The sequence below is a fragment of the Amblyomma americanum genome, chromosome 4, assembly GCF_052857255.1.
Source record: "Amblyomma americanum isolate KBUSLIRL-KWMA chromosome 4, ASM5285725v1, whole genome shotgun sequence".
In the NCBI taxonomy this organism is placed as follows: domain Eukaryota; kingdom Metazoa; phylum Arthropoda; class Arachnida; order Ixodida; family Ixodidae; genus Amblyomma; species Amblyomma americanum.
The window spans coordinates 72,381,993-72,399,936 of record NC_135500.1 but is presented as its reverse complement, the minus strand read 5'-3'; the positions used below and the strand labels follow the sequence as shown (position 1 = coordinate 72,399,936).

At 47.6% G+C, this 17,944-nt stretch overlaps 1 protein-coding gene across 1 annotated transcript in view; it reads right to left on the bottom strand.

Annotated features, from left to right (window-relative positions):
• The window catches only part of LOC144129565 (uncharacterized), a 649,728-nt gene that overhangs the window by 278,829 nt on the left and 352,955 nt on the right, over window positions 1–17,944 (bottom strand). The window lies entirely within an intron of this gene.

Genomic DNA, 17,944 nt, shown 5'->3' with positions numbered 1-17,944 from the left:
TTATCCCACTGATAAGCATAACACATTAAAAAAAAATTAACGTTCCCCTATGCACCTTCGTTTCGGTGACTGTTGGCTCCCTTCATAAATTTGTCAAACGGGCCCCTCATTTCCATTAACTTGTCTGCTAATAGCTTAACGAGGGTCTCGGTTCTTGCAGTCTTGATGCCATAGGTAGCATAAGAGGGCTCTCGCACAGTTTTCGCCTTCGCCGTTAGATAACGTTCTACGCCACACTTGCGGTATTACAGGACGTGCTACGTCCACCGCTATGGACGAGTGTGGCGCTGGTGAACACTCTCAAGGTTCGCTTACAAGCAGAACATAAATACCCACGAAAGCAGCAGATTGGACAGCCGTCACCGTATCTCAGTTGGTAAGAGCTCCGGACGCGATATTCGGAGGTCGTAGGTTCGGATATCACCGGCGGCATAGTTGTTTTTTCTGCTGCTTTAAAGTCATTTTCTTTAAGCGATTTGATAATCTAAGTATTATTATCCATCTGATAAGCATAACACATTAAAAAAATTAACGTTCCCCTATGCACTTTGGCTTCGGTGACTGTTGGCTCCTTTCATAAATTTGTCAAACGGGCCCATCATTTCCTTTAACTTGTCTGCTAATAGCTTAACGAGGGTCTCGGTTCTGACAGTTTGGATGCCATAGGTAGCATCAGAGGGCTCTCGCACAGTTTCCGCCTTCAGCGTTAGATGACGTTCTACGTCATGCTCGCGGTATTACAGGACGTGCTACGTCCGCCGCCATGGTCGAGGGTGGCGCTGGTGAACACTCTCAAGGCTCGCTTAAAGTAAACCTAAATACTCATGAGAGCAGCAGATTGGTCAGCCGTCGCCATAGCTCAGTTGGTAAGAGCACCGGACGCGATATTCGGAGGTCGTGGGTTCGAATCCCACCGGCAGTATGGTTGTTTTTTCTGCTGCTTTATAAGTAATTTTCATTAAGCTATTTGTTAATATAAGTATTATTATCCCACTGATAAGCATAACACATTAAAAGAAAAATAAACGTTCTCCTATGCGCTTTGGTTTCGGTGACTGTTGGCTCCATTCATAAATTTGTCAAACGGGCCCCTTATTTCCATTAACTTGTCTGCTAATAGCTTAACGAGGGCCTCGGTTCTGGCAGTCTTGGTGCCATAGGTAGCATAAGAGGGCACTCGCACAGTTTCCGCCCTCACCGTCAGATGACGTTCTACGTCACGCTCGCGGTATTACAGAACGTGCTACGTCCGCCGCTATGGTCGAGGGCGGCGCTGGTGAACACTCTCAAGTCTCGCTTACACCCAGTAAACGTAAATACCCATGAGAGCAGCAGATTGGACAGCCGTCGCCGTAGCTCAGTTGGTAAGAGCACCGGACGCGATATTCGGAGGTCGTAGGTTCGGATCCCACCGGCGGCATGGTTGTTTTTTCTGCTGCTTTAAAGTAATTTTCTTTACGCGATTTGTTATCTAAGTATTATTATCCCACTGATAAGCATAACACATTAAAAACAATTTACCGTTCCCCTATGCACGTTGGTTTCGGTGACTGTTGGTCAAACGGTCCCCGCATTTCCTTTAACTTGTCTGCTAATAGCTTAACGAGGGTCTCGGTTCTGGCAGCCTTGATGCCATAGGTACCATATGAGGGCTCTCGCACAGTTTCGGCCCTCACCGTTAGATTACGTTCTATGTCACGCTCGCGGTATTACAGGACGTGCTACATCCGCCGCTATGGTCGAGGGCGGCGCTGGAGAACACTCTCAAGGCTCGCTTACACCCAGTAAACCTAAATACCCAGGAGAGCAGCAGATTGGACAGCCGTCGCCGTAGCTCAGTTGGTAAGAGCACCGGACGCGATATTCGGAGGTCGTGGGTTCGGATCCCACCGGCGGCGTGGTTGTTTTTCTGCTGCTATATAAGTATTTTCTTTAAGCGATTTGTTAATCTAAGTATTATTATCCCACTGATAAGCATAACACATTAAAAAAAATTAACGTTCCCCTATGCACCTTCGTTTCGGTGACTGTTGGCTCCCTTCATAAATTTGTCAAACGGGCCCCTCATTTCCATTAACTTGTCTGCTAATAGCTTAACGAGGGTCTCGGTTCTTGCAGTCTTGATGCCATAGGTAGCATAAGAGGGCTCTCGCACAGTTTTCGCCTTCGCCGTTAGATAACGTTCTACGCCACACTTGCGGTATTACAGGACGTGCTACGTCCACGGCTATGGACGAGTGTGGCGCTGGTGAACACTCTCAAGGTTCGCTTACAAGCAGAACATAAATACCCACGAAAGCAGCAGATTGGACAGCCGTCACCGTATCTCAGTTGGTAAGAGCTCCGGACGCGATATTCGGAGGTCGTGGGTTCGGATCCCACCGGCGGCATGGTAGTTTTTTCTGCTGATTTATAAGTAATTTTCTTTAAGCGATTTGTTAATCTAAGTATTATTAACCCACTGATAAGCATAACACATTAAAAAAATTAACGTTCCCCTATGCACTTTAGTTTCGGTGACTGTTGGCTCCCTTCATAAATTTGTCAAACGGTCCCCTCATTTCCTTTTACTTGTCTGCTAATAGCTTAAAGAGGGTCTCGGTTCTGGCAGTCTTGATGCCATAGGTAGCAAAAGAGGGCTCTCGCACAGTTTCCGCCTTCACCGTTAGATGACGTTCTACGTCACGCTCGCGGTATTACAGGACGACGTGCTACGTCCGCCGCCATGGTCGAGGGTGGCGCTGGTGAACACTCTCAAGGCTCGCTTCCAGTAAACCTAAATACCCATGAGAGCAGCAGATTGGACAGCCGTCGCCATAGCTCAGTTGGTAAGAGCACCGGACGCGATATTCGGAGGTCGTGGGTTCGAATCCCACCGGCGGTATGGTTGTTTTTTCTGCTGCTTTATAAGTAATTTTCTTTAGGCTATTTGTTAATATAAGTATTATTATCCCACTGAGAAGCATAACACATTAAAAGAAAAATTAACGTTCCCCTATGCGCCTTGGTTTCGGTGACTGTTGGCTCCATTCATAAGTTTCTCAAACGGTCCCCTCATTTCCTTTGACTTGTCTGCTAATAGCTTAACGAGGGTCTCGGTTCTGGCAGTCTTGATGCCATAGGTAGCAAAAGAGGGCTCTCGCACAGTTTCCGCCTTCACCGTTAGATGACGTTCTACGTCACGCTCGCGGTATTACAGGACGACGTGCTACGTCCGCCGCCATGGTCGAGGGTGGCGCTGGTGAACACTCTCAAGGCTCGCTTCCAGTAAACCTAAATACCCATGAGAGCAGCAGATTGGACAGCCGTCGCCATAGCTCAGTTGGTAAGAGCACCGGACGCGATTTTCGGAGGTCGTGGGATCGAATCCTACCGGCGGTATGGTTGTTTTCTCTGCTGCTTTATAAGCAATTTTCTTTCAGCGATTTGTTAATCTAAGTATTATTATCCCACTGATAAGCATAACACATTAAAAAAATTAACGTTCCCCTATGCACTTTGGTTTCGGTGACTGTTGGCTCCTTTCATAAATTTGTCAAACGGGCCCATCATTTCCTTTAACTTGTCTGCTAATAGCTTAACGAGGGTCTCGGTTCTGGCAGTTTTGATGCCATAGGTAGCATCAGAGGGCTCTCGCACAGTTTCCGCCTTCAGCGTTAGATGACGTTCTACGTCACGCTCGCGGTATTACAGGACGTGCTACGTCCGCCGCCATGGTCGAGGGCTGCGCTGGTGAACACTCTCAAGGCTCGCTTAAAGTAAACCTAAATACTCATGAGAGCAGCAGATTGGACAGCCGTCGCCATAGCTCAGTTGGTAAGAGCACCGGAGGCGATATTCGGAGGTCGTGGGTTCGAATCCCACCGGCAGTATGGTTGTTTTTTCTGCTGCTTTATAAGTAATTTTCTTTAAGCTATTTGTTAATATAAGTATTATTATCCCACTGATAAGAATAACACATTAAAAAAAATTTAGCGTTCCCCTATGCACTTTGGTTTCGGTGACTGTTGGCTCCTTTCATAAATTTGTCAAACGGGCCCCTCATTTCCTTTAACTTGTCTGCCAATAGCTTAACGAGGGTCTCGGTTCTGGCAGTTTTGATGCCATAGGTAGCATCAGAGGGCTCTCGCACAGTTTCCGCCCTCACAGTTAGAGGACGTTCTATGTCACGCTCGCGGTATTACAGGACGTGCTACATCCACAGCTATGGTCGAGGGCGGCGCTGGTGAACACTCTCAAGTCTCGCTTACACCCAGTAAACGTAAATACCCATGAGAGCAGCAGATTGGACAGCCGTCGCCGTAGCTCAGTTGGTAAGAGCACCGGACGCGATATTCGGAGGTCGTAGGTTCGGATCCCACCGGCGGCATGGTTGTTTTTTCTGCTGCTTTAAAGTAATTTTCTTTACGCGATTTGTTATCTAAGTATTATTATCCCACTGATAAGCATAACACATTAAAAACAATTTAACGTTCCCCTATGCACGTTGGTTTCGGTGACTGTTGGTCAAACGGTCCCCGCATTTCCTTTAACTTGTCTGCTAATAGCTTAACGAGGGTCTCGGTTCTGGCAGCCTTGATGCCATAGGTACCATATGAGGGCTCTCGCACAGTTTCGGCCCTCACCGTTAGATTCTGTTCTATGTCACGCTCGCGGTATTACAGGACGTGCTACATCCGCCGCTATGGTCGAGGGCGGCGCTGGAGAACACTCTCAAGGCTCGCTTACACCCAGTAAACCTAAATACCCAGGAGAGCAGCAGATTGGACAGCCGTCGCCGTAGCTCAGTTGGTAAGAGCACCGGACGCGATATTCGGAGGTCGTGGGTTCGGATCCCACCGGCGGCGTGGTTGTTTTTCTGCTGCTATATAAGTATTTTCTTTAAGCGATTTGTTAATCTAAGTATTATTATCCCACTGATAAGCATAACACATTAAAAAAAAATTAACGTTCCCCTATGCATCTTCGTTTCGGTGACTGTTGGCTCCCTTCATAAATTTGTCAAACGGGCCCCTCATTTCCATTAACTTGTCTGCTAATAGCTTAACGAGGGTCTCGGTTCTTGCAGTCTTGATGCCATAGGTAGCATAAGAGGGCTCTCGCACAGTTTTCGCCTTCGCCGTTAGATAACGTTCTACGCCACACTTGCGGTATTACAGGACGTGCTACGTCCACCGCTATGGACGAGTGTGGCGCTGGTGAACACTCTCAAGGTTCGCTTACAAGCAGAACATAAATACCCACGAAAGCAGCAGATTGGACAGCCGTCACCGTATCTCAGTTGGTAAGAGCTCCGGACGCGATATTCGGAGGTCGTGGGTTCGGATCCCACCGGCGGCATGGTAGTTTTTTCTGCTGATTTATAAGTAATTTTCTTTAAGCGATTTGTTAATCTAAGTATTATTATCCCACTGATAAGCATAACACATTAAAAAAATTAACGTTCCCCTATGCACTTTAGTTTCGGTGACTGTTGGCTCCCTTCATAAATTTGTCAAACGGTCCCCTCATTTCCTTTAACTTGTCTGCTAATAGCTTAAAGAGGGTCTCGGTTCTGGCAGTCTTGATGCCATAGGTAGCAAAAGAGGGCTCTCGCACAGTTTCCGCCTTCACCGTTAGATGACGTTCTACGTCACGCTCGCGGTATTACAGGACGACGTGCTACGTCCGCCGCCATGGTCGAGGGTGGCGCTGGTGAACACTCTCAAGGCCCGCTTCCAGTAAACCTAAATACCCATGAGATCAGCAGATTGGACAGCCGTCGCCATAGCTCAGTTGGTAAGAGCACCGGACACGATATTCGGAGGTCGTGGGTTCGAATCCCACCGGCGGTATGGTTGTTTTTTCTGCTGCTTTATAAGTAATTTTCTTTAGGCTATTTGTTAATATAAGTATTATTATCCCACTGAGAAGCATAACACATTAAAAGAAAAATTAACGTTCCCCTATGCGCCTTGGTTTCGGTGACTGTTGGCTCCATTCATAAGTTTCTCAAACGGTCCCCTCATTTCCTTTGACTTGTCTGCTAATAGCTTAACGAGGGTCTCGGTTCTGGCAGTCTTGATGCCATAGGTAGCAAAAGAGGGCTCTCGCACAGTTTCCGCCTTCACCGTTAGATGACGTTCTACGTCACGCTCGCGGTATTACAGGACGACGTGCTACGTCCGCCGCCATGGTCGAGGGTGGCGCTGGTGAACACTCTCAAGGCTCGCTTCCAGTAAACCTAAATACCCATGAGAGCAGCAGATTGGACAGCCGTCGCCATAGCTCAGTTGGTAAGAGCACCGGAAGCGATTTTCGGAGGTCGTGGGATCGAATCCTACCGGCGGTATGGTTGTTTTCTCTGCTGCTTTATAAGCAATTTTCTTTCAGCGATTTGTTAATCTAAGTATTATTATCCCACTGATAAGCATAACACATTAAAAAAATTAACGTTCCCCTATGCACTTTGGTTTCGGTGACTGTTGGCTCCTTTCATAAATTTGTCAAACGGGCCCATCATTTCCTTTAACTTGTCTGCTAATAGCTTAACGAGGGTCTCGGTTCTGGCAGTTTTGATGCCATAGGTAGCATCAGAGGGCTCTCGCACAGTTTCCGCCTTCAGCGTTAGATGACGTTCTACGTCACGCTCGCGGTATTACAGGACGTGCTACGTCCGCCGCCATGGTCGAGGGTGGCGCTGGTGAACACTCTCAAGGCTCGCTTAAAGTAAACCTAAATACTCATGAGAGCAGCAGATTGGACAGCCGTCGCCATAGCTCAGTTGGTAAGAGCACCGGACGCGATATTCGGAGGTCGTAGGTTCGGATCCCACCGGCGGCATGGTTGTTTTTTCTGCTGCTTTAAAGTAATTTTCTTTACGCGATTTGTTATCTAAGTATTATTATCCCACTGATAAGCATAACACATTAAAAACAATTTAACGTTCCCCTATGCACGTTGGTTTCGGTGACTGTTGGTCAAACGGTCCCCGCATTTCCTTTAACTTGTCTGCTAATAGCTTAACGAGGGTCTCGGTTCTGGCAGCCTTGATGCCATAGGTACCATATGAGGGCTCTCGCACAGTTTCGGCCCTCACCGTTAGATTACGTTCTATGTCACGCTCGCGGTATTACAGGACGTGCTACATCCGCCGCTATGGTCGAGGGCGGCGCTGGAGAACACTCTCAAGGCTCGCTTATACCCAGTAAACCTAAATACCCAGGAGAGCAGCAGATTGGACAGCCGTCGCCGTAGCTCAGTTGGTAAGAGCACCGGACGCGATATTCGGAGGTCGTGGGTTCGGATCCCACCGGCGGCGTGGTTGTTTTTCTGCTGCTATATAAGTATTTTCTTTAAGCGATTTGTTAATCTAAGTATTATTATCCCACTGATAAGCATAACACATTAAAAAAAAATTAACGTTCCCCTATGCACCTTCGTTTCGGTGACTGTTGGCTCCCTTCATAAATTTGTCAAACGGGCCCCTCATTTCCATTAACTTGTCTGCTAATAGCTTAACGAGGGTCTCGGTTCTTGCAGTCTTGATGCCATAGGTAGCATAAGAGGGCTCTCGCACAGTTTTCGCCTTCGCCGTTAGATAACGTTCTACGCCACACTTGCGGTATTACAGGACGTGCTACGTCCATCGCTATGGACGAGTGTGGCGCTGGTGAACACTCTCAAGGTTCGCTTACAAGCAGAACATAAATACCCACGAAAGCAGCAGATTGGACAGCCGTCACCGTATCTCAGTTGGTAAGAGCTCCGGACGCGATATTCGGAGGTCGTGGGTTCGGATCCCACCGGCGGCATGGTAGTTTTTTCTGCTGATTTATAAGTAATTTTCTTTAAGCGATTTGTTAATCTAAGTATTATTATCCCACTGATAAGCATAACACATTAAAAAAATTAACGTTCCCCTATGCACTTTAGTTTCGGTGACTGTTGGCTCCCTTCATAAATTTGTCAAACGGTCCCCTCATTTCCTTTAACTTGTCTGCTAATAGCTTAAAGAGGGTCTCGGTTCTGGCAGTCTTGATGCCATAGGTAGCAAAAGAGGGCTCTCGCACAGTTTCCGCCTTCACCGTTAGATGACGTTCTACGTCACGCTCGCGGTATTACAGGACGACGTGCTACGTCCGCCGCCATGGTCGAGGGTGGCGCTGGTGAACACTCTCAAGGCCCGCTTCCAGTAAACCTAAATACCCATGAGAGCAGCAGATTGGACAGCCGTCGCCATAGCTCAGTTGGTAAGAGCACCGGAAGCGATTTTCGGAGGTCGTGGGATCGAATCCTACCGGCGGTATGGTTGTTTTCTCTGCTGCTTTATAAGCAATTTTCTTTCAGCGATTTGTTAATATAAGTATTATTATCCCACTGAGAAGCATAACACATTAAAAAAATTAACGTTCCCCTATGCACTTTGGTTTCGGTGACTGTTGGCTCCTTTCATAAATTTGTCAAACGGGCCCATCATTTCCTTTAACTTGTCTGCTAATAGCTTAACGAGGGTCTCGGTTCTGGCAGTTTTGATGCCATAGGTAGCATCAGAGGGCTCTCGCACAGTTTCCGCCTTCAGCGTTAGATGACGTTCTACGTCACGCTCGCGGTATTACAGGACGTGCTACGTCCGCCGCCATGGTCGAGGGTGGCGCTGGTGAACACTCTCAAGGCTCGCTTAAAGTAAACCTAAATACTCATGAGAGCAGCAGATTGGACAGCCGTCGCCATAGCTCAGTTGGTAAGAGCACCGGACGCGATATTCGGAGGTCGTGGGTTCGAATCCCACCGGCAGTATGGTTGTTTTTTCTGCTGCTTTAAAGTAATTTTCTTTAAGCGATTTGTTAATCTAAGTATTATTATCCCACTGATAAGCATAACACATTAAAAAAAATTAACGTTCCCCTATGCACTTTGGTTTCGGTGACTGTTGGCTCCCTTCATAAATTTGTCGAACGGGCCCCTCATTTCCTGTAACTTGTCTGCTAATAGCTTAACGAGGGCCTCGGTTCTGGCAGTCTTGGTGCCATAGGTAGCATAAGAGGGCACTCGCACAGTTTCCGCCCTCACCGTCAGATGACGTTCTACTTCACGCTCGCGGTATTACAGAGCGTGCTACGTCCGCCGCTATGGTCGAGGGCGGCGCTGGTGAACACTCTCAAGTCTCGCTTACACCCAGTAAACGTAAATACCCATGAGAGCAGCAGATTGGACAGCCGTCGCCGTAGCTCAGTTGGTAAGAGCACCGGACGCGATATTCGGAGGTCGTAGGTTCGGATCCCACCGGCGGCATGGTTGTTTTTTCTGCTGCTTTAAAGTAATTTTCTTTAAGCGATTTGATAATCTAAGTATTATTATCCATCTGATAAGCATAACACAATAAAAAAATTTAACGTTCCCCTATGCACTTTGGTTTCAGCGACTGTTGGCTCCCTTCATAAATTTGTCAAAAGGGCCCCTCATTTCCTTTAACTTGTCTGCTAATAGCTTAATGAGGGTCTCGGTTCTGGCAGTCTTGATGCCATAGGTAGCAACAGAGGGCTCTCGCACAGTTTCCGCCCTCACAGTTAGATGACGTTTTACGTCACGCTCGTGGTGTAACAGGACGTGCTACGTCTGCCGCTATGGTCGAGGGTGGCGCTCGTGAACACTCTCAAGGCTCGCTTACACCCCGTAAACCTCAATACCCACGAGAGCAGCAGATTGGACAGCCGTCGCCGTAGCTCAGTTGGTAAGAGCACCGGACGCGATATTCGGAGGTCGTGGGTTGGGATCCCACCGGCGGCATGGTTGTTTTTCTGCTGCTTTATAAGCAATTTTCTTTAAGCGATTTGTTAATCTAAGTATTATTATCCCACTGATAAGCATAACACATTAAAAAAATTAACGTTCCCCTATGCACTTTGGTTTCGGTGACTGTTGGCTCCCTTCATAAATTTGTCGAACGGGCCCCTCATTTCCTGTAACTTGTCTGCTAATAGCTTAACGAGGGCCTCGGTTCTGGCAGTCTTGGTGCCATAGGTAGCATAAGAGGGCACTCGCACAGTTTCCGCCCTCACCGTCAGATGACGTTCTACGTCACGCTCGTGGTATTACAGAACGTGCTACGTCCGCCGCTATGGTCGAGGGCGGCGCTGGTGAACACTCTCAAGTCTCGCTTACACCCAATAAACGTAAATACCCATGAGAGCAGCAGATTGGACAGCCGTCGCCGTAGCTCAGTTGGTAAGAGCACCGGACGCGATATTCTAAGGTCGTGGGTTCGGATCCCACCGGCGACATGATTGTTTTTTCTGCTGCTTTATAAGCTATTTTGTTTTGGCGATTTTTTAATCTAAGTATTGTTATCCCACTGATAAGAATAACACATTAAAAAAAATTTAGCGTTCCCCTATGCACTTTGGTTTCGGTGACTGTTGGCTCCTTTCATAAATTTGTCAAACGGGCCCCTCATTTCCTTTAACTTGTCTGCCAATAGCTTAACGAGGGTCTCGGTTCTGGCAGTTTTGATGCCATAGGTAGCATCAGAGGGCTCTCGCACAGTTTCCGCCCTCACAGTTAGAGGACGTTCTATGTCACGCTCGCGGTATTACAGGACGTGCTACATCCGCCGCTATGGTCGAGGGCGGCGCTGGAGAACACTCTCAAGGCTCGCTTACACCCAGTAAACCTAAATACCCAGGAGAGCAGCAGATTGGACAGCCGTCGCCGTAGCTCAGTTGGTAAGAGCACCGGACGCGATATTCGGAGGTCGTGGGTTCGGATCCCACCGGCGGCGTGGTTGTTTTTCTGCTGCTATATAAGTATTTTCTTTAAGCGATTTGTTAATCTAAGTATTATTATCCCACTGATAAGCATAACACATTAAAAAAAATTAACGTTCCCCTATGCACCTTCGTTTCGGTGACTGTTGGCTCCCTTCATAAATTTGTCAAACGGGCCCCTCATTTCCATTAACTTGTCTGCTAATAGCTTAACGAGGGTCTCGGTTCTTGCTGTCTTGATGCCATATTTAGCATAAGAGGGCTCTCGCACAGTTTTCGCCTTCGCCGTTAGATAACGTTCTACGCCACACTTGCGGTATTACAGGACGTGCTACGTCCACCGCTATGGACGAGTGTGGCGCTGGTGAACACTCTCAAGGTTCGCTTACAAGCAAAACATAAATACCCACGAAAGCAGCAGATTGGACAGCCGTCGCCATAGCTCAGTTGGTAAGAGCACCGGACGCGATATTCGGAGGTCGTGGGTTCGAATCCCACCGGCAGTATGGTTGTTTTTTCTGCTGCTTTATAAGTAATTTTCTTTAAGCTATTTGTTAATATAAGTATTATTATCCCACTGATAAGCATAACACATTAAAAGAAAAATTAACGTTCCCCTATGCGCCTTGGCTTCGGTGACTGTTGGCTCCATTCATAAAATGAAGTTCGACAAAAGCATTTGTTGGGCGAGTTGGTGTTTACGATGATCCATAACAACAGCGCAAACGACAGGACAGAGATGAAGAAGGGACACCACGCAGCGCTGTGTGGTGTCCCTTCTTCATCTCTGTCCTTTCGTTTGCGCTGTTGTTATGGGTCCATTCATAAGTTTCTCAAACGGTCCCCTCATTTCCTTTAACTTGTCTGCTAATAGCTTAACGAGGGTCTCGGTTCTGGCAGTCTTGATGCCATAGGTAGCAAAAGAGGGCTCTCGCACAGTTTCCGCCTTCACCGTTAGATGACGTTCTACGTCACGCTCGCGGTATTACAGGACGACGTGCTACGTCCGCCGCCATGGTCGAGGGTGGCGCTGGTGAACACTCTCAAGGCTCGCTTCCAGTAAACCTAAATACCCATGAGAGCAGCAGATTGGACAGCCGTCGCCATAGCTCAGTTGGTAAGAGCACCGGACGCGATATTCAGAGGTCGTGGGATCGAATCCTACCGGCGGTATGGTTGTTTTCTCTGCTGCTTTATAAGCAATTTTCTTTCAGCGATTTGTTAATCTAAGTATTATTATCCCACTGATAAGCATAACACATTAAAAAAATTAACGTTCCCCTGTGCACTTTGGTTTCGGTGACTGTTGGCTCCTTTCATAAATTTGTCAAACGGGCCCATCATTTCCTTTAACTTGTCTGCTAATAGCTTAACGAGGGTCTCGGTTCTGGCAGTTTTGATGCCATAGGTAGCATCAGAGGGCTCTCGCACAGTTTCCGCCTTCAGCGTTAGATGACGTTCTACGTCACGCTCGCGGTATTACAGGACGTGCTACGTCCGCCGCCATGGTCGAGGGTGGCGCTGGTGAACACTCTCAAGGCTCGCTTAAAGTAAACCTAAATACTCATGAGAGCAGCAGATTGGACAGCCGTCGCCATAGCTTAGTTGGTAAGAGCACCGGACGCGATTTTCGGAGGTCGTGGGATCGAATCCTACCGGCGGTATGGTTGTTTTCTCTGCTGCTTTATAAGCAATTTTCTTTCAGCGATTTGTTAATCTAAGTATTATTATCCCACTGAAAAGCATAACACATTAAAAAAATTAACGTTCCCCTATGCACTTTGGTTTCGGTGACTGTTGGCTCCTTTCATAAATTTGTCAAACGGGCCCATCATTTCCTTTAACTTGTCTGCTAATAGCTTAACGAGGGTTTCGGTTCTGGCAGTTTTGATGCCATAGGTAGCATCAGAGGGCTCTCGCACAGTTTCCGCCTTCAGCGTTAGATGACGTTCTACGTCACGCTCGTGGTATTACAGGACCTGCTACGTCCGCCGCCATGGTCGAGGGTGGCGCTGGTGAACACTCTCAAGGCTCGCTTAAAGTAAACCTAAATACTCATGAGAGCAGCAGATTGGACAGCCGTCGCCATAGCTCAGTTGGTAAGAGCACCGGACGCGATATTCGGAGGTCGTGGGTTCGAATCCCACCGGCAGTATGGTTGTTTTTTCTGCTGCTTTATAAGTAATTTTCTTTAAGCTATTTGTTAATATAAGTATTATTATCCCACTGATAAGCATAACACATTAAAAGAAAAATTAACGTTCTCCTATGCGCTTTGGTTTCGGTGACTGTTGGCTCCATTCATAAATTTGTCAAAAGGGCCCCTCATTTCCTTTAACTTGTCTGCTAATAGCTTAATGATGGTCTCGGTTCTGGCAGTCTTGATGCCATAGGTAGCAACAGAGGGCTCTCGCACAGTTTCCGCCCTCACCGTTAGATGACGTTTTACGTCACGCTCGTGGTATAACAGGACGTGCTACGTCTGCCGCTATGGTCGAGGGTGGCGCTCGTGAACACTCTCAAGGCTCGCTTACACCCCGTAAACCTCAATACCCACGAGAGCAGCAGATTGGACAGCCGTCGCCGTAGCTCAGTTGGTAAGAGCACCGGACGCGATATTCGGAGGTCGTGGGTTCGGATCCCACCGGCGGCATGGTTGTTTTTCTGCTGCTTTATAAGCAATTTTCTTTAAGCGATTTGTTAATCTAAGTATTATTATCCCACTGAAAAGCATAACACATTAAAAAAATTAACGTTCCCCTATGCACTTTGGTTTCGGTGACTGTTGGCTCCCTTCATAAATTTGTCGAACGGGCCCCTCATTTCCTGTAACTTGTCTGCTAATAGCTTAACGAGGGCCTCGGTTCTGACAGTCTTGGTGCCATAGGTAGCATAAGAGGGCACTCGCACAGTTTCCGCCCTCACCGTCAGATGACGTTCTACGTCACGCTCGTGGTATTACAGAACGTGCTACGTCCGCCGCTATGGTCGAGGGCGGCGCTGGTGAACACTCTCAAGTCTCGCTTACACCCAGTAAACGTAAATACCCATGAGAGCAGCAGATTGGACAGCCGTCGCCGTAGCTCAGTTGGTAAGAGCACCGGACGCGATATTCGAAGGTCGTGGGTTCGGATCCCACCGGCGACATGATTGTTTTTTCTGCTGCTTTATAAGCAATTTTCTTTTGGCGATTTTTTAATCTAAGTATTGTTATCCCACTGATAAGCATAACACATTAAAAAAAAATTAACGTTCCCCTATGCACCTTCGTTTCGGTGACTGTTGGCTCCCTTCATAAATTTGTCAAACGGGCCCCTCATTTCCATTAACTTGTCTGCTAATAGCTTAACGAGGGTCTCGGTTCTTGCTGTCTTGATGCCATAGGTAGCATAAGAGGGCTCTCGCACAGTTTTCGCCTTCGCCGTTAGATAACGTTCTACGCCACACTTGCGGTATTACAGGACGTGCTACGTCCACCGCTATGGACGAGTGTGGCGCTGGTGAACACTCTCAAGGTTCGCTTACAAGCAAAACATAAATACCCACGAAAGCAGCAGATTGGACAGCCGTCGCCATAGCTCAGTTGGTAAGAGCACCGGACGCGATATTCGGAGGTCGTGGGTTCGAATCCCACCGGCGGTATGGTTGTTTTTTCTGCTGCTTTATAAGTAATTTTCTTTAAGCTATTTGTTAATATAAGTATTATTATCCCACTGATAAGCATAACACATTAAAAGAAAAATTAACGTTCCCCTATGCGCCTTGGTTTCGGTGACTGTTGGCTCCATTCATAAAATGAAGTTCGACAAAAGCATTTGTTGGGCGAGTTGGTGTTTACGATGATCCATAACAACAGCGCAAACGACAGGACAGAGATGAAGAAGGGACACCACGCAGCGCTGTGTGGTGTCCCTTCTTCATCTCTGTCCTGTCGTTTGCGCTGTTGTTATGGGTCCATTCATAAGTTTCTCAAACGGTCCCCTCATTTCCTTTAACTTGTCTGCTAATAGCTTAACGAGGGTCTCGGTTCTGGCAGTCTTGATGCCATAGGTAGCAAAAGAGGGCTCTCGCACAGTTTCCGCCTTCACCGTTAGATGACGTTCTACGTCACGCTCGCGGTATTACAGGACGACGTGCTACGTCCGCCGCAATGGTCGAGGTTGGCGCCGGTGAACACTCTCAAGGCTCGCTTACACCCCGTAAACCTCAATACCCACGAGAGCAGCAGATTGGACAGCCGTCGCCGTAGCTCAGTTGGTAAGAGCACCGGACGCGATATTCGGAGGTCGTGGGTTCGGATCCCACCGGCGGCATGGTTGTTTTTCTGCTGCTTTATAAGCAATTTTCTTTAAGCGATTTGTTAATCTAAGTATTATTATCCCACTGAAAAGCATAACACATTAAAAAAATTAACGTTCCCCTATGCACTTTGGTTTCGGTGACTGTTGGCTCCCTTCATAAATTTGTCGAACGGGCCCCTCATTTCCTGTAACTTGTCTGCTAATAGCTTAACGAGGGCCTCGGTTCTGACAGTCTTGGTGCCATAGGTAGCATAAGAGGGCACTCGCACAGTTTCCGCCCTCACCGTCAGATGACGTTCTACGTCACGCTCGTGGTATTACAGAACGTGCTACGTCCGCCGCTATGGTCGAGGGCGGCGCTGGTGAACACTCTCAAGTCTCGCTTACACCCAGTAAACGTAAATACCCATGAGAGCAGCAGATTGGACAGCCGTCGCCGTAGCTCAGTTGGTAAGAGCACCGGACGCGATATTCGAAGGTCGTGGGTTCGGATCCCACCGGCGACATGATTGTTTTTTCTGCTGCTTTATAAGCAATTTTCTTTTGGCGATTTTTTAATCTAAGTATTGTTATCCCACTGATAAGCATAACACATTAAAAAAAAATTAACGTTCCCCTATGCACCTTCGTTTCGGTGACTGTTGGCTCCCTTCATAAATTTGTCAAACGGGCCCCTCATTTCCATTAACTTGTCTGCTAATAGCTTAACGAGGGTCTCGGTTCTTGCTGTCTTGATGCCATAGGTAGCATAAGAGGGCTCTCGCACAGTTTTCGCCTTCGCCGTTAGATAACGTTCTACGCCACACTTGCGGTATTACAGGACGTGCTACGTCCACCGCTATGGACGAGTGTGGCGCTGGTGAACACTCTCAAGGTTCGCTTACAAGCAAAACATAAATACCCACGAAAGCAGCAGATTGGACAGCCGTCGCCATAGCTCAGTTGGTAAGAGCACCGGACGCGATATTCGGAGGTCGTGGGTTCGAATCCCACCGGCGGTATGGTTGTTTTTTCTGCTGCTTTATAAGTAATTTTCTTTAAGCTATTTGTTAATATAAGTATTATTATCCCACTGATAAGCATAACACATTAAAAGAAAAATTAACGTTCCCCTATGCGCCTTGGTTTCGGTGACTGTTGGCTCCATTCATAAAATGAAGTTCGACAAAAGCATTTGTTGGGCGAGTTGGTGTTTACGATGATCCATAACAACAGCGCAAACGACAGGACAGAGATGAAGAAGGGACACCACGCAGCGCTGTGTGGTGTCCCTTCTTCATCTCTGTCCTGTCGTTTGCGCTGTTGTTATGGGTCCATTCATAAGTTTCTCAAACGGTCCCCTCATTTCCTTTAACTTGTCTGCTAATAGCTTAACGAGGGTCTCGGTTCTGGCAGTCTTGATGCCATAGGTAGCAAAAGAGGGCTCTCGCACAGTTTCCGCCTTCACCGTTAGATGACGTTCTACGTCACGCTCGCGGTATTACAGGACGACGTGCTACGTCCGCCGCAATGGTCGAGGTTGGCGCCGGTGAACACTCTCAAGGCTCGCTTACACCCCGTAAACCTCAATACCCACGAGAGCAGCAGATTGGACAGCCGTCGCCGTAGCTCAGTTGGTAAGAGCACCGGACGCGATATTCGGAGGTCGTGGGTTCGGATCCCACCGGCGGCATGGTTGTTTTTCTGCTGCTTTATAAGCAATTTTCTTTAAGCGATTTGTTAATCTAAGTATTATTATCCCACTGAAAAGCATAACACATTAAAAAAATTAACGTTCCCCTATGCACTTTGGTTTCGGTGACTGTTGGCTCCCTTCATAAATTTGTCGAACGGGCCCCTCATTTCCTGTAACTTGTCTGCTAATAGCTTAACGAGGGCCTCGGTTCTGACAGTCTTGGTGCCATAGGTAGCATAAGAGGGCACTCGCACAGTTTCCGCCCTCACCGTCAGATGACGTTCTACGTCACGCTCGTGGTATTACAGAACGTGCTACGTCCGCCGCTATGGTCGAGGGCGGCGCTGGTGAACACTCTCAAGTCTCGCTTACACCCAGTAAACGTAAATACCCATGAGAGCAGCAGATTGGACAGCCGTCGCCGTAGCTCAGTTGGTAAGAGCACCGGACGCGATATTCGAAGGTCGTGGGTTCGGATCCCACCGGCGACATGATTGTTTTTTCTGCTGCTTTATAAGCAATTTTCTTTTGGCGATTTTTTAATCTAAGTATTGTTATCCCACTGATAAGCATAACACATTAAAAAAAAATTAACGTTCCCCTATGCACCTTCGTTTCGGTGACTGTTGGCTCCCTTCATAAATTTGTCAAACGGGCCCCTCATTTCCATTAACTTGTCTGCTAATAGCTTAACGAGGGTCTCGGTTCTTGCTGTCTTGATGCCATAGGTAGCATAAGAGGGCTCTCGCACAGTTTTCGCCTTCGCCGTTAGATAACGTTCTACGCCACACTTGCGGTATTACAGGACGTGCTACGTCCACCGCTATGGACGAGTGTGGCGCTGGTGAACACTCTCAAGGTTCGCTTACAAGCAAAACATAAATACCCACGAAAGCAGCAGATTGGACAGCCGTCGCCATAGCTCAGTTGGTAAGAGCACCGGACGCGATATTCGGAGGTCGTGGGTTCGAATCCCACCGGCGGTATGGTTGTTTTTTCTGCTGCTTTATAAGTAATTTTCTTTAAGCTATTTGTTAATATAAGTATTATTATCCCACTGATAAGCATAACACATTAAAAGAAAAATTAACGTTCCCCTATGCGCCTTGGGTTCGGTGACTGTTGGCTCCATTCATAAAATGAAGTTCGACAAAAGCATTTGTTGGGCGAGTTGGTGTTTACGATGATCCATAACAACAGCGCAAACGACAGGACAGAGATGA